This window comes from Phaenicophaeus curvirostris, chromosome 12 (assembly GCF_032191515.1).
Source record: "Phaenicophaeus curvirostris isolate KB17595 chromosome 12, BPBGC_Pcur_1.0, whole genome shotgun sequence".
NCBI classification, from domain to species: domain Eukaryota; kingdom Metazoa; phylum Chordata; class Aves; order Cuculiformes; family Cuculidae; genus Phaenicophaeus; species Phaenicophaeus curvirostris.
In genome coordinates, this window is record NC_091403.1 from 7,144,580 (window position 1) to 7,156,985 (window position 12,406).

General features: G+C 37.8%; 1 protein-coding gene across 2 annotated transcripts in view; it reads left to right on the forward strand.

The window, feature by feature from the left end:
• Window positions 1-12,406, forward strand: part of ADAMTSL3 (ADAMTS like 3) — a 174,706-nt gene that overhangs the window by 10,994 nt on the left and 151,306 nt on the right. The gene's annotated exons all lie outside the window — the stretch shown is intronic.

Consider the following 12,406-nt stretch of genomic DNA (forward strand, 5'->3'; position numbering starts at 1 on the left):
GAATACCTTACTCTGAGAATAAGGATATTGAGGTCTAAGGAGCTCCTTTCAAGAAAAGCTATATTAAGTGTGGGGAAGGAGTAGTTGGCTGCATAGAACCAATCCTATGTGCTGAGTTTTCACTAATGTGCTTTCTTAGCCCCAGATGGCCCTGTGAAAGAAGGGGCAATGAAAAAGTGGCACTAGCTCTTTGTCTGAAGAGTAATCATCCAGATAAAATTGGCAACATTCAATTGGTCTGACTTTCAGTAGTGGGCTGGCCTCTCTCCTCAAAGTTCATAATCCAATTCATTTTCCCAGAGTCTCTGCGTTATATACTCTGTAGAAAGTTGGCAACCCAAGTTTCCCATGTCATCAACTCTATCCTGTCTCCTGAGAGAGGAGTTTCCTGGTACAACATCCCTGCACCTGCTAGTTCCTCCCCAGCTTTTCTCCAAATCAGACCACTCTGAACCCCTTCACAAAATTATTCCATGTTACTTGAACAGTTTACTAATTTTTACAATAATGTTTCCCGAAGTGGTATGAGGCAGTTCCCGTTCCATTAATGTATTCTTGTGATGAAGGACCCAAATTCTTGGTAGAGTTTTGAGTGTCTAAAGTCAATAGGTTTGAAAGAGTTACACATCTCTATTATTCTGAGAAATTAAATCTGCATTTTCAAGTTAAATCTCAGGTATGTAGTAGCTATTAAAGTATATGTGCCCTTATCTACAGAGAAAAGCTAGCATGTTCTTTTTAAAGGAGCCTTTTACACCCCTAAAAGATGTAATTCCCCCTTTTAGGTGGTGATATTCAATGTTGAAAGCCTCATTTCAATGCTCAAGTTTTTAGATTTCATTCCTATATGTATGCTCTATGGAAGTGTGTGTGTGTATAGTGTATTTAATGGCAGTAACAAAGTTTCAAGCAAACTGAGATTGTGTTTAGTTAAGTTTTAGTCTGAACAAAGTGTTAGATAGCTGCAGGTTCCTAATGGACTCTTGTCTGCATGTAAGTTACAGGGCTGCTGTGTGAAAAACAATGCACGATTATTTATTGTGGTGTTATTTTCAGTTGAGAAAGTAGATACCATCAGGTCTTTTTGCAGAGCTAAATGAGAATCCAGGTCAAGAAAAATGAGGAACAGCTTCAAGTTGAAGGGCAATACAGCTTGCTAGGCTGAATACCTGCTTGAACTGGGGCTTGCAGTGGCATGATTAGTCGTGTAAAATGGGGGCCTGCTTGCCTGATCTGTCTTTATTTAAAGTAGCTTAGAAGAAAACCCTGTTCAGAGCTGCATAATTGACATTAGATAGGTCAGGCATATATATATGGAGACCTCTTTGTGTAGGCAATTGCATTGATACTTGTTAATTTCTGGTCAGCTTTTAAAATGCTGGTGCAGCTCATCTAACATCCTTTCCTCTTTCTGGAGGGCTGTTAGCAGCCCGTGTTGTTTATATGGGCTGTTAGTACCAGAACATCTCTGCTGCAGAAGCTGTTTTTCTCTGTGTGTGGATTTGCATGAGGGTTTGTCTGGTACTTGGCTCTTCCACAAGATGCTGGAGTTGCAAAGGCATCGCGGTGGGATCACCCAACTCATGGCTGCTACAAGGAGCACATAAGAAGTCATATTTTTCAGAGACATGTAAACTGACACCCAGGGCTCTTGCTTCTCTGTTTTTTTCCTATATCTTGTAAATAAACCCCTTCATAAACTTCAACCAATTGGAAAAAAAATATTAATAATTATTCTTTATATTTCATCAGAACATTTCAATGTGAATGGCTAACTTCACGTCTCAAGTGTTCAGTTATTAATTGTCATGATAGCTACCTCTGACTTTTATTGGTTATTTCCAGAATCCTGTTTCAAGTATAGCAAGACTTGTGCAGGCTTTATTGTTAGGGGTGAAACTTAAACTTTATTAGGATTAAGTGTTTAATAGTATAATTTGCTGCATATGGTGCAAATACAAGCTGCTGTGAATAGATCCTCTGTAAAAAAAAAAGGCATTTGATATGTTATGTATGGATTTAAATCCAATATGTTGTTATCTTTAACTAAAGGAAATGATAAAAAGAGATTTACTGAGAAGGGTTTATTCTATTACCTTTAATTTCTTTGAAACACTTTTTAACTGAAGTTGAATTTGGTTTCTGTATTTTGACTTTGTTTAAAATGTGCTGTACATAGCTTCCTTTGTTCCTTGAATATTATTCTGAAAATAGTACAAATTGGCTGTTTTTCATATATGAGAGAGGAGAAAGGTAGTAGTAGATGGAATATTTAAGTGGAGTGCCTTGTTTTCCTATTTGTCTGCTTACACTAGATTTAAGGATTTAAGTGCAAGGTTTCCTGTTATTATACTGGGATCTTAAAATGTAATTTTTATACTTTGTAAAGAACTGGAAGAAAGGCTCTTCCTTTCCTGTATGTCTTCAGCCTAAGACTCACAGGAAGCAGTAGTATAGATGAGATTGATTTAGAGTAGGTATTGGGTTTTGGCTTGATGCTGAAGGAGCCAAACCAGAAGAGCAGAACAGCCTGCCATTTACCCAGTCTGCATGAGGCATTTGATTAATTTGTGAAATACTTGTGAATGGTTTGGATTCTTATGGCTTTTAGGTAATTTGGAATGTCTGTGTTTGTAAATGGGAGCAATTAATAGTTTTGCCTTATTTTGAAATCTGGCAACCATATTCAATTTTCTTGACATAAGAATTTTGATTTGGAGATTGTGTTATTCTCCCACACTGCCTTTTAAAATGTGTAGTTGCTTCTTTGAGGAGGTAGGTAATCAGGCTTTTCTTGACAAATTTGTTGTATTTTTTTATAGAACAATTTGCAGGCAACTTGTTAAACGTTGTTAAAACGGGAGTAGCACAAAACATGGGAAAAGCTGCACATATTGTCTTAACCCTAGGAAAGGAAAAGCACGTAGGCAAGAGGCAAATCCCATTCAGTTGTTTTCAGATGGTTTTCTGCAAGAGGACAAAAATTTTCAGACCTTGTGTGGATGTGCAGGGTTCCCTTCAGCCTTTCTACCAGGAACTATAAAAAGCTTGTATAAAGGCACAGAATAATTATAGCCTGAGTCAGGCCAGCAAGTTGGCTTTTTTCACTATAATCAGCATAAAAGAACATCTCTCTTGGCAAAAGGGACTGGACTCTGAAATAGAGATGTTCTGGACTGATAATTCCAAGTACAGCCAAACTTGTAGAGGAATACACAGGTTAAGATTTATATTCGGGTCTTGTTAGTTAAAATTAATGCTGTTTAGGCTTTGTATAATAACATTTTACTCTGTATAGAGTGCAGAGGCGGCCAGGCCTGTAAAATGTGCACATGAAAACAGGATTACTGCTGCAGTTAACTTCAGCATAGCTTAACTGTGTGAGACCATCTTATTACTTACAATTTGTAGAGCAGTGATGAATTTGAAGAGATGTATAATTATGCAGGATAAGAATAGATCACCTGAATCATTAAGAGCACAATATTTCACACCACTGTGCACAAATTCACTAGATTGTGTGGGTTCTATCTTCAGGAGTTTCTACGGTTACGGCTGTCTTTAGTTTGAGAAGCTATAGATATTTAGGGCAAAAGGAATCCTCCACAGTTAAATAAAAGGGCGGATAAATTTATTTCCTTGCCTTTGCAGAGTCCATTGTTCTTGGATTCTGTCTGTATTTTGAAAAATCTTAGAATGCTAAAGACAAACATATGAGAATCTGGAACCTTGCTAAGGCTTTAGATACTGAACTGTTAGGGTTGGCCTCCTAGCTCACATTAGCTTGTACTGGCAAACAATGAGCTGACTGTGGATAAGAAAATTCAGGGGAGGTTATTGCCACAGATCCATCCAAAAGTGCTCAGGGAGAGTTGAAAAACATTCTGTAGGAATAGCGTTCTTCTGTAAATCCTCAAAATTAAACTATGCTGTCAAGAATTCTGTTTTACCATACATGCAAATGGTAGCTGTAAAAAAGAAGCAGCTGGGTATGCAAGAACAGGCATTAGAAACCAGACATGTATTGGTAACTGCATTTCCCCTTGCCCTTGCTGTTTTTAAAAGTAGTGAGTGGTGTATCCCTTGTCCTACAAGAGGCATGGCAGCCTTTCAAAGGATAAGGTCAAGTGGACAAACCAAGATTATGTGTTCTCATATAGAATTCAATATATAGAAACTGCTTTTGAGAAGCTGTTCCTTCATAGCTGTCCTACTTCAGAGTAAAATAGTGGTGCTTTTCACTTCACCGAAGCAGGGGAAGCTAAATGACTCTCTAAAAGATGTCCTTGTGCCGTAGAGCTGATTGCTCATTTTGCATTCAAGACAAATGCGTTAAGAGATTTTATTATGCCAGCAGCAACAATGACAGTCCCTCCACAACCCTTCCTGTATTGCTCAAGGTAGGAGGGCTTTGCTGTAGCTTGACTACAGCTCCTACTTAGTGTTCAGTTGTGTGTCTAAGTTTTAGTTGCTGGTAGGCTCTGTGAAATGCTGGTAACTAGGTACATGCTGAAAAGTTATCAGCTCCTACAGTCAGATTCTTTGAACTGCTAGAAAAGACAAGGAACCAAGACAGTTTATCTTACTAGCCATCTGATATGCCATTGTAAACTCCAATACGGTATTCCGAGGGCGTAAAATTATTCTTTAAATTTCCTGTAGAAAGATAATCATTACTGGAAAGCAATGCATGACTTATGACATGTCTCAGTTTATTTGTCCTGGGAGCTATCCATTGTGCGTACACATCTGCTTCTGTACACCCACACAGGATGGGAAGAGATTCCTCCACAGGAAGGTCTTCCGTTCCCTTAGCATGCAGGTGGTATGTATTGGCAAATCCCTTGTTGTGGATACGATAGCCAAGTTCCCAGAGTAATGTGCGCATAGTGAAGCAATTCACTTGACTTCAGCTGTTGGAATGAGAATACAAGATGGGTGACTAGAAACATAATCCCATGGCCTATCTTTCAGTGTTCCTTCTGTGATACCTCTTTTAATCATTTACACTTGCTGCTGTTTGCATTTGAAATAGAGACCATTAGAGGGTTAAAAATGGTATGTTAGTGAGATAAGCCGCAGTGAAAGCACTTTGTGCTTAAGATACTTAAAAAAATGCAGAGCATTTAAGAGGGCATCATACTTTCTAGAATTTCAAAGCAGTGGACCATATTTTGCTTTTGAATTATAGATATTCTTGAATGTTTGCTGGTTTTCATCCTTTTTCTGGTTTTGTGCTCATTGAGTGTGTTTCTGTAATCACTTAGAAATTTTTAAAACTGCTTAAGCAGTTTTAAGTTTTTCTTAAGTTTTAAAAAAATTCCAAGCTGGTCATGGAAGATGGGTGATAAGTTGTAGTCTTGAAGCTATCCTGATTAAAGCAGGGATCCTGTTCCGAATTAGCAGTTTCTGTTTTCATTTTATGTTTGACTTACTCAATTGTCTTTTAACAATTCCAGTTCATTCAGAGGATTTATTTCACTCTCTCCAGCAGCAGATCCTGTGTTTATCTTTTCTCACCTCAGTAAGAGCCCTTTCCCCTTCAGTGTATCAGTTCTCCAGCATTACTCTATATATCACGTAGAAGAGCAAAAATGAGTCATTAAACTAATGACCATTAGCCTTAACCATTGTCAGTGAACAGATGCCTGCAGTGCCTGTCATGTGAGCTTTTAATTGCTCTGCATTTTCACTGCTAAAGCACAGTTATCTAAGTAGTGGCTTATTAGTAAGTGTACATGTGAAATACTGCTAATGCTAGTAGATGAATTGTGGTCACGAAGGACAGTCTTCAGGCTAATGGTAGGTTCTCTTAAGTATTTATTCTTTTCTCATTTGGAGACTTGTTTTTCTGTTGTTTGCTTGTTGTTTTTTTTTTTCCTGGGGTGCTTCTGCTTCTTTTGTTATGTTGTTTGCTTTGTGTTCACTTATTGCACTTTTTTCTACTCAGCCTTTGCTTTGTTAATGCTGAACAGTGTGTCTGGCTCAACACAACACACGGGTATAAATCTTGCTCTGCTTGAGATGCTTTCACTGGCAAGCGACAAATGCGAAGTATGCTTGGAGAACAACCATCCCCTCATCCCCGCCAAAGTTAAGAGAAAATAGATGGATAAAAGCTATCAAGACCAGAAACAGTGAACTGAGGTTTTAGTTAAGCTGAGATTAAAATGAGGCTAAATTAAATATGTAGTGGTGTGGTGGCGTGCTTGGAGAACTGAGTTGTGGTGTTTGAATAGCAGGCCTGGGTAAGAGAAAGCATTCCAGCAGCAGAAGATCAGGTGGGAATGATCAGGATACTGGAAATCGGTGGCAGTAATCTCAAAGTGTTACAAGACAATAACAGAGATGCTAATAAGATGAAGGTAATTTTAGGGAAAAATTACTTAGGAGGTAGCATGCTTTACGTGGTGGTTGATGTATGAGAATTCCTGACATCAGTAAAGCAGAAAAAGCTTAGAAGCTCTAGAGTATTTGCAAAAACTGCATTTGAGACTTAGAGCCTGCGTGCTGTGAACAGTTTCTTTTGGGAATTTCTCTTCAAAATCGTGCTGAAACAGGTGTGCGCACATGGCAGGCACTTGGCTGAAAGGCATTCACCTCATGTGCCTTATTAATAGCCTTAAACCAACATTCCTACAGCAGAGCCATGACCATTTAACCTCTTCCTTATTGTGAAAATGTGCCTGACCCAGTCCATGTACTAGGGGGCTCAAACCATAAACCCTGCAAAGGGACTTTCTGTGAGAAAGAAGAGTAGACGAAGAACTGGGTTAATATCACTAAAATTATCAGAAGTGGAAAACAAACGGTGGAAAAAATCACGTTTTTCTCACCATGTGTTAGATACATTTATGTGCTGAGCTGTTATAAATCACAAGTTAGCCTGAGTGTGAACACGTGACTATGGCATTTTCCACAGTCTCTTTTTTTTTTCAGGTGAGAAAGTATTAATCAGCTAGAGGTAGCTGGGAGGAGCACCCTTTTGATTATTTACACTGTTATTCAGGGTGGTCTGTCTTTGTAACTAGGATTTTGGGACACTCCCTGCTCCCTCCCTGTGCCCCTCATCCCCTCTTTGAAGAGATGTTGGTAAGATAGAAGCAGGGGCTCTGTGCTCTCATCAAGAAGGTGAATGGAGAGCGGTGTTAGCCCAAGTTCTTGTATTCCATGGGACAGCAGTACTAGGAGTGTGTTGATAAATATTTCGGTTCTTTGTGGGTGCTGTTCGGCCACGACACACCACCTTTGCTGTCTGGTTTGAGGAAAAGGAATAAAATTATTTCTAATGATAAACAGTGTAATAAAGCACAGAAAACCTCCATAGGCCCATCCATGTTCTGAACGGATCTAGAATGAGAAGTGACAGGAAAAATCAGAACTAGGCCAATTCAGAGCAAAAAAATAGACAATTTAATTAAGGTAATTAAGTGTGGAAATATATTCCCTTTTCCTTGATATGCACTAAACTGAATCTTTTGGAAAATGTTTCCTCTTTTAAAAAGAGGTTATGAACTTGCTACAGAAATTTCCTTGTCCAGTTCTGTGGTGTGAAGGTCAAATTAGTGCCTTTGGAGCATACTAGAGAAAGTCTGGTGCCACTGGGATCAATCCTCCATTTACTTGAGCAATTTCGCTCTGTTAATCTGTACGTGCGTGGGCCTTTACGCAGCCTTATCTATGTGTATTCTTTGTGGAAGTCACTGAAGTAGGTCAGCAAACACGCTGGATGGATTGTTCTTGTGCCTTGTGTTATTTTAGTTTTAGTTATTTTAATATACCTGAGTGACCTTTGCGTGTGTGCCATGAACATGTACTTTTTTAGATGTGCATTTATATATGTATCCTACAGAAAACTGATTTGCTTTGTCTCTGAAAAGGAATCTTGCCACCTTATTCTTCATATTACTGGATTATACTTGGTAGATGTTGATTATCAGAAACTTTTTATGTTCCTTATCGGTCAAAGCACTTTAGTTGCATGCTCTTCGGGCTCTCCTACTTGAGTTTCGGGCTGTTTGATCTTCAAAATAGTTGCACCAAAGATAAATTTTCTTATTGGGAAATTATTCCAGTTATTGGTGACTGAGAGTGCCTCTTTCTGTTATGAGAATTTGTAGTCATTTACAGTAGCAGAGCAATTCCATACGTTTCATCTACGTGTTCAGTTCATGATAAACACCATGCTGTTGCTGATAACAATGCTGCATAAACAGTATGCAATGAAAAAAAATATTACTTGTGCTAGGGCTGGCTTTTTTTGGAAGCTGAATACTTGCTAAACTTCCCCTACCACCTGAATCAGAAACAGATGTACTGAGATTGAGGGAAGGGAAAAATCTCCCTGTCACTAGCAATGAAAGGCACAATGCCTTGCAATATATGATTGCTGCTTCCCCATCTTACAAATGTCTCTCTTTATAATTGCACTTGTGATCATCTTCAATGTCAAGATCTTCAATATTTAGCTGTGAAGTATATAGTGGTTTAGGATTTTTCCCCCCCCGAGTGCCGTGGTTTTAAGACCATTCCATTGCCCCACACATTTCCCTCCTTGGTGTTTTCATTTTGCAACAGGAATTCTCTCAAAAATCTGGATCCACTACTAGATCTAGCAGGTGTTTGGCTTCTGAATGCCAGAGTTTTTTTCCTTATGCAGCTTATGGATGAGAGTTTCACTGCCCCTTTCAACTGAAGCATATGAAAAGCAGGTTACTATGTCAGTTCAAATTATATAACTATTAAAGAAAAAACTCAAAAGGAAATTAAATACAAATAATCACACTAACATAACATTTATAACATTACAGTTATAATTTCAATCAGGAAAATCTGAGTCAGGAGTCCGATGTAATTCCTAGCCAGACTCTTGAGAACAGCCATTGTAAAATGAGGATAATGACAACTTTGAGTCATACGAGATCTCTTGATAAATTGTACTGTAATATGTAAGAACTAAGTGTAGTCTGTAAGTTGGGATAATATACTGTAAGGGACCTAAGTATTCTGTGAACTCTTGTGTCCTGCTTTCTCTCATCATTAACTTATTTATCTCATAGTGGCTAACAAATTGTTTTGCAGTGCCCAACTATGTGCTAGGTCCCATTTTGCTTACATATAAATGTGTGAGTTGCTAGCCACCTGAATTGTTGTCTTTGTGTTTAAACCTGCATGTAGAAAGGCTGGTCATATCTAGCCCAGGATATTTATTAAATCCTGAATCCTGCAGTCACATCAGTATGAGCATGTCACTGGCCAAATGAAAGACAAAGGAGCATTCAGTATCTGTTTTCTCATCTTCTTGACCTTCACAATTCAGACTTAGCAGAAAGCTCACTTTCTAAAGCTACTGCTGTTTATATATAAATACGGAACAATTACTTTCCGGTCTCCTGGTGGTTATGATTAAGTAGAATAGAGGCATGTTATGAGATTTGCTTGAGCTTTGTCATATTCTTTGTATCAAATGATCCTCAAGACCTGTAGACTAAACTATGTCTTTTAATTTATTTGAGTTATAATAACAGTTTAAATCCTTTGAAATTGTTAATCTGTGCCTTGGAAAGAATGACCAATGATTAATATTTGTAATTTTTAGTCATAGGGAAACTGTATTTTAGTGATTGCTCTGGCTTGATAATTACAAGTGAGTTGGATTGCAGTAGTTAATATGAATCCTGGGTATCAAGGAAAAAAAGAGCAGTTAAAGTAGCTTGTATGATGTAGCGGTTTCAGAGTGTGCTAATGGGATTCCTTTTGGGTCAGAGTGAACCAGAACATGTACCCCAGCACATCTTCTTCGCTTCAGTCATGAAGAGATACTTGGCCCATAGGCTTGATGAGAACTACTTTAAAATAAGCCTCTCTTCTTCAGGTATGCTTTGTGTGGGCATTTGGCCCTGCACACCATTTTTTATCTGCAGATTCAGTGCTTCTCAGCTGTATTACTCACTAGTGTTCCCAGCATTGGACGGGAAACACTCAGTAATTATCCCTCTTGCTTTCAGTAATAAAATAAAATGTAAAATTCCTAAGCCCAGCAACTTCATTTTGAGCGGATGCTTTTAGTCGGAGTCATATAGAGAGCAATGAAATTGGGCAGCAGTAAAAATGACAACATGCAAGTCTTGGTGAAAGGAGATCTAAAAAACAGAGGCTTGGATATAAAGTATTAATTTTGTTCTCTGCAACTGGACATGGAAGAGTAATTTAGTCTTTAAGCGCTCAGGTGGGGAGTGATAAGTGAGAAAGTAATCGCAAGTTGAGATGAAAGCTGTGCTCAGAGCATAAGCCTTTAAATAAGAAAAGTGTAATTTTACACTTCCCAGAACCTACATATATTATCTGTTAATCAGCATAGTTCTCCTTAATGCCGTACGTGGAATGATGTACCATGGCAGAATTTTTTTCAGTTTCTGACTAATAAGTTACATGTTCTGATTAACGGGTAGTTAAAAAGACTTTAAAATACCAGTCTGTTTCCAACTTGTCAATCTTCTTCTTTGTCAGTAGAGATGTATGCACTTCATTTATACCTGATACATTACTTTCAATGCATTTTATGCAGTGTTTATTACAATATCTCGTTTGGCTATGTTATCACCTTCTACTATGGTGATATACTTAGGAATATCATAAAAGCTGATTTAAAATGCCTGATCTAAGTCTTAAGTGTACTTGTAACTTGACACAATTAACTTAAAGCTATTAACATTAACATGGCCATTAAACAGACTTAAAATACTAGCATGGAATCTAATTGTTTTCTGAAACTTGCACTTGCAGTCTCTGGTTTAAAACATGAATTTGTATCAGGTTACCCAAGACATTCAGAGATGATCCCTAATTTCATTTAAACGCACAGACTGCTGAAATTTGGAGGACTTTAAAGCAAAAGTGCCCATAGAAATATAAAAGCCCCACAAGGTGTTTTGGTAGATTCCTCATTGGGGAATAAAATGAACTATGTAGAAACAGTATGTTTGGTGTTCAGAACAGTATGAATGTATGCATTGGATACAAGCAGCTTATTTGAAGGCACCTATACTAGAGGGGGAAAAAATGTTTTCCTGCTGCTTTGAGCTGATAGAAGAGTTTTTCGAGAATTTGAAGCTTTGATTTTTCTTTTTTTTTTTTTTTTTTTTTTTTGTTAGTGAGCTGCTTTTTTGGGTTGTTTATCAGCTGTAATTACTTGGTTTCAACTTGTGTTTGCCATGACAACTCATAGTGTGTTGTTGGTAGATTGTTAGTTTCTATTACATGCTTTGCTGCATTCTTCCTTACTTCAGTTACACTAGGTGTAGAGAAGCAGTACCCATTCTGGTAGTTTACAGGTCAGTTTCCGTTGTAACATCCTGTGTAACCTTAAACCATTCACCTTTTACATTGAATTCTTACATGCTTGGAAGCCAGATTTTGCTTGCCTTAATCTAGTGAGCATACTTCTGTTTTGCCAGTGGGTAGCTGCTCATTAGCTTTTAATATTTGAATTGAAGAAAATTGAATGTGTGAGAAGCCTTTAGTTTTTCATGTCATATTTAAGTTGTTATTTTATCTTCAAATATCGGCATCTTTTATATCCAATGTCCAGAGGCTTTGTTTGAAATGTTTAGCTTATAAAAATGAGAAACACAAGCCAGTTAGTGGCTACATATCCTACTGACATATTTGTGGGAAATTAGGTAACAGAGTGATATATCCCTTTATCTGAGAGGTGTGGTGGGGTGGATTTGATTCTCTTCGGTCTGCAAATTGGGCAGCTCTTTCAAAAATACTGTTATAAACAGATAGCATTTAACACTATTTTTTCCAAAGTATTTTACAAATATGAACTCAACTTTAGAGTACACCACTAAGATACGTCAATTTATCTTGTAACAGTGTTTTAGACCTGGGGAAACCGAGGTAGAAATGTTAATTACTTTAGCGTAGGACATTTGAGATTTAGAACGCATGTCTCTTATCCATTAGTCCTGTGCTGAAACCGTAGGATGATGTCATTGCCATGTTCCCTCACATAGGATCTATCGATAGCCCATTGAAACCAGTGGGGAAAAATGCCAGATTATGTCAGCCAATTTCATGTCTGGGTTATGCTTAACGTGTCAAGGTTTGCATTGGTTGCAGCCAGCTTGGATTCAGCATGAAGCAAAGCTCTCGACCTCTCTTGGTTATTTTATGGGGAAACAGTCGTTATCAAATAGAGATTTATTCTCCGTATTTTAGGATTTAATTCTGCATAAATGGAGTCAGATGGCTGAGGTATACAAGTGAGACTACTGCTATAATAGGCTTTATAGAAATGCCATGAAAACATGATATTAACATGAATTACTCTTATGCAGACTTGAAAAAAATCCTTTTTAAAATCTTGTTCAGTCTTGCATCCTACAATGACTTTTTACCC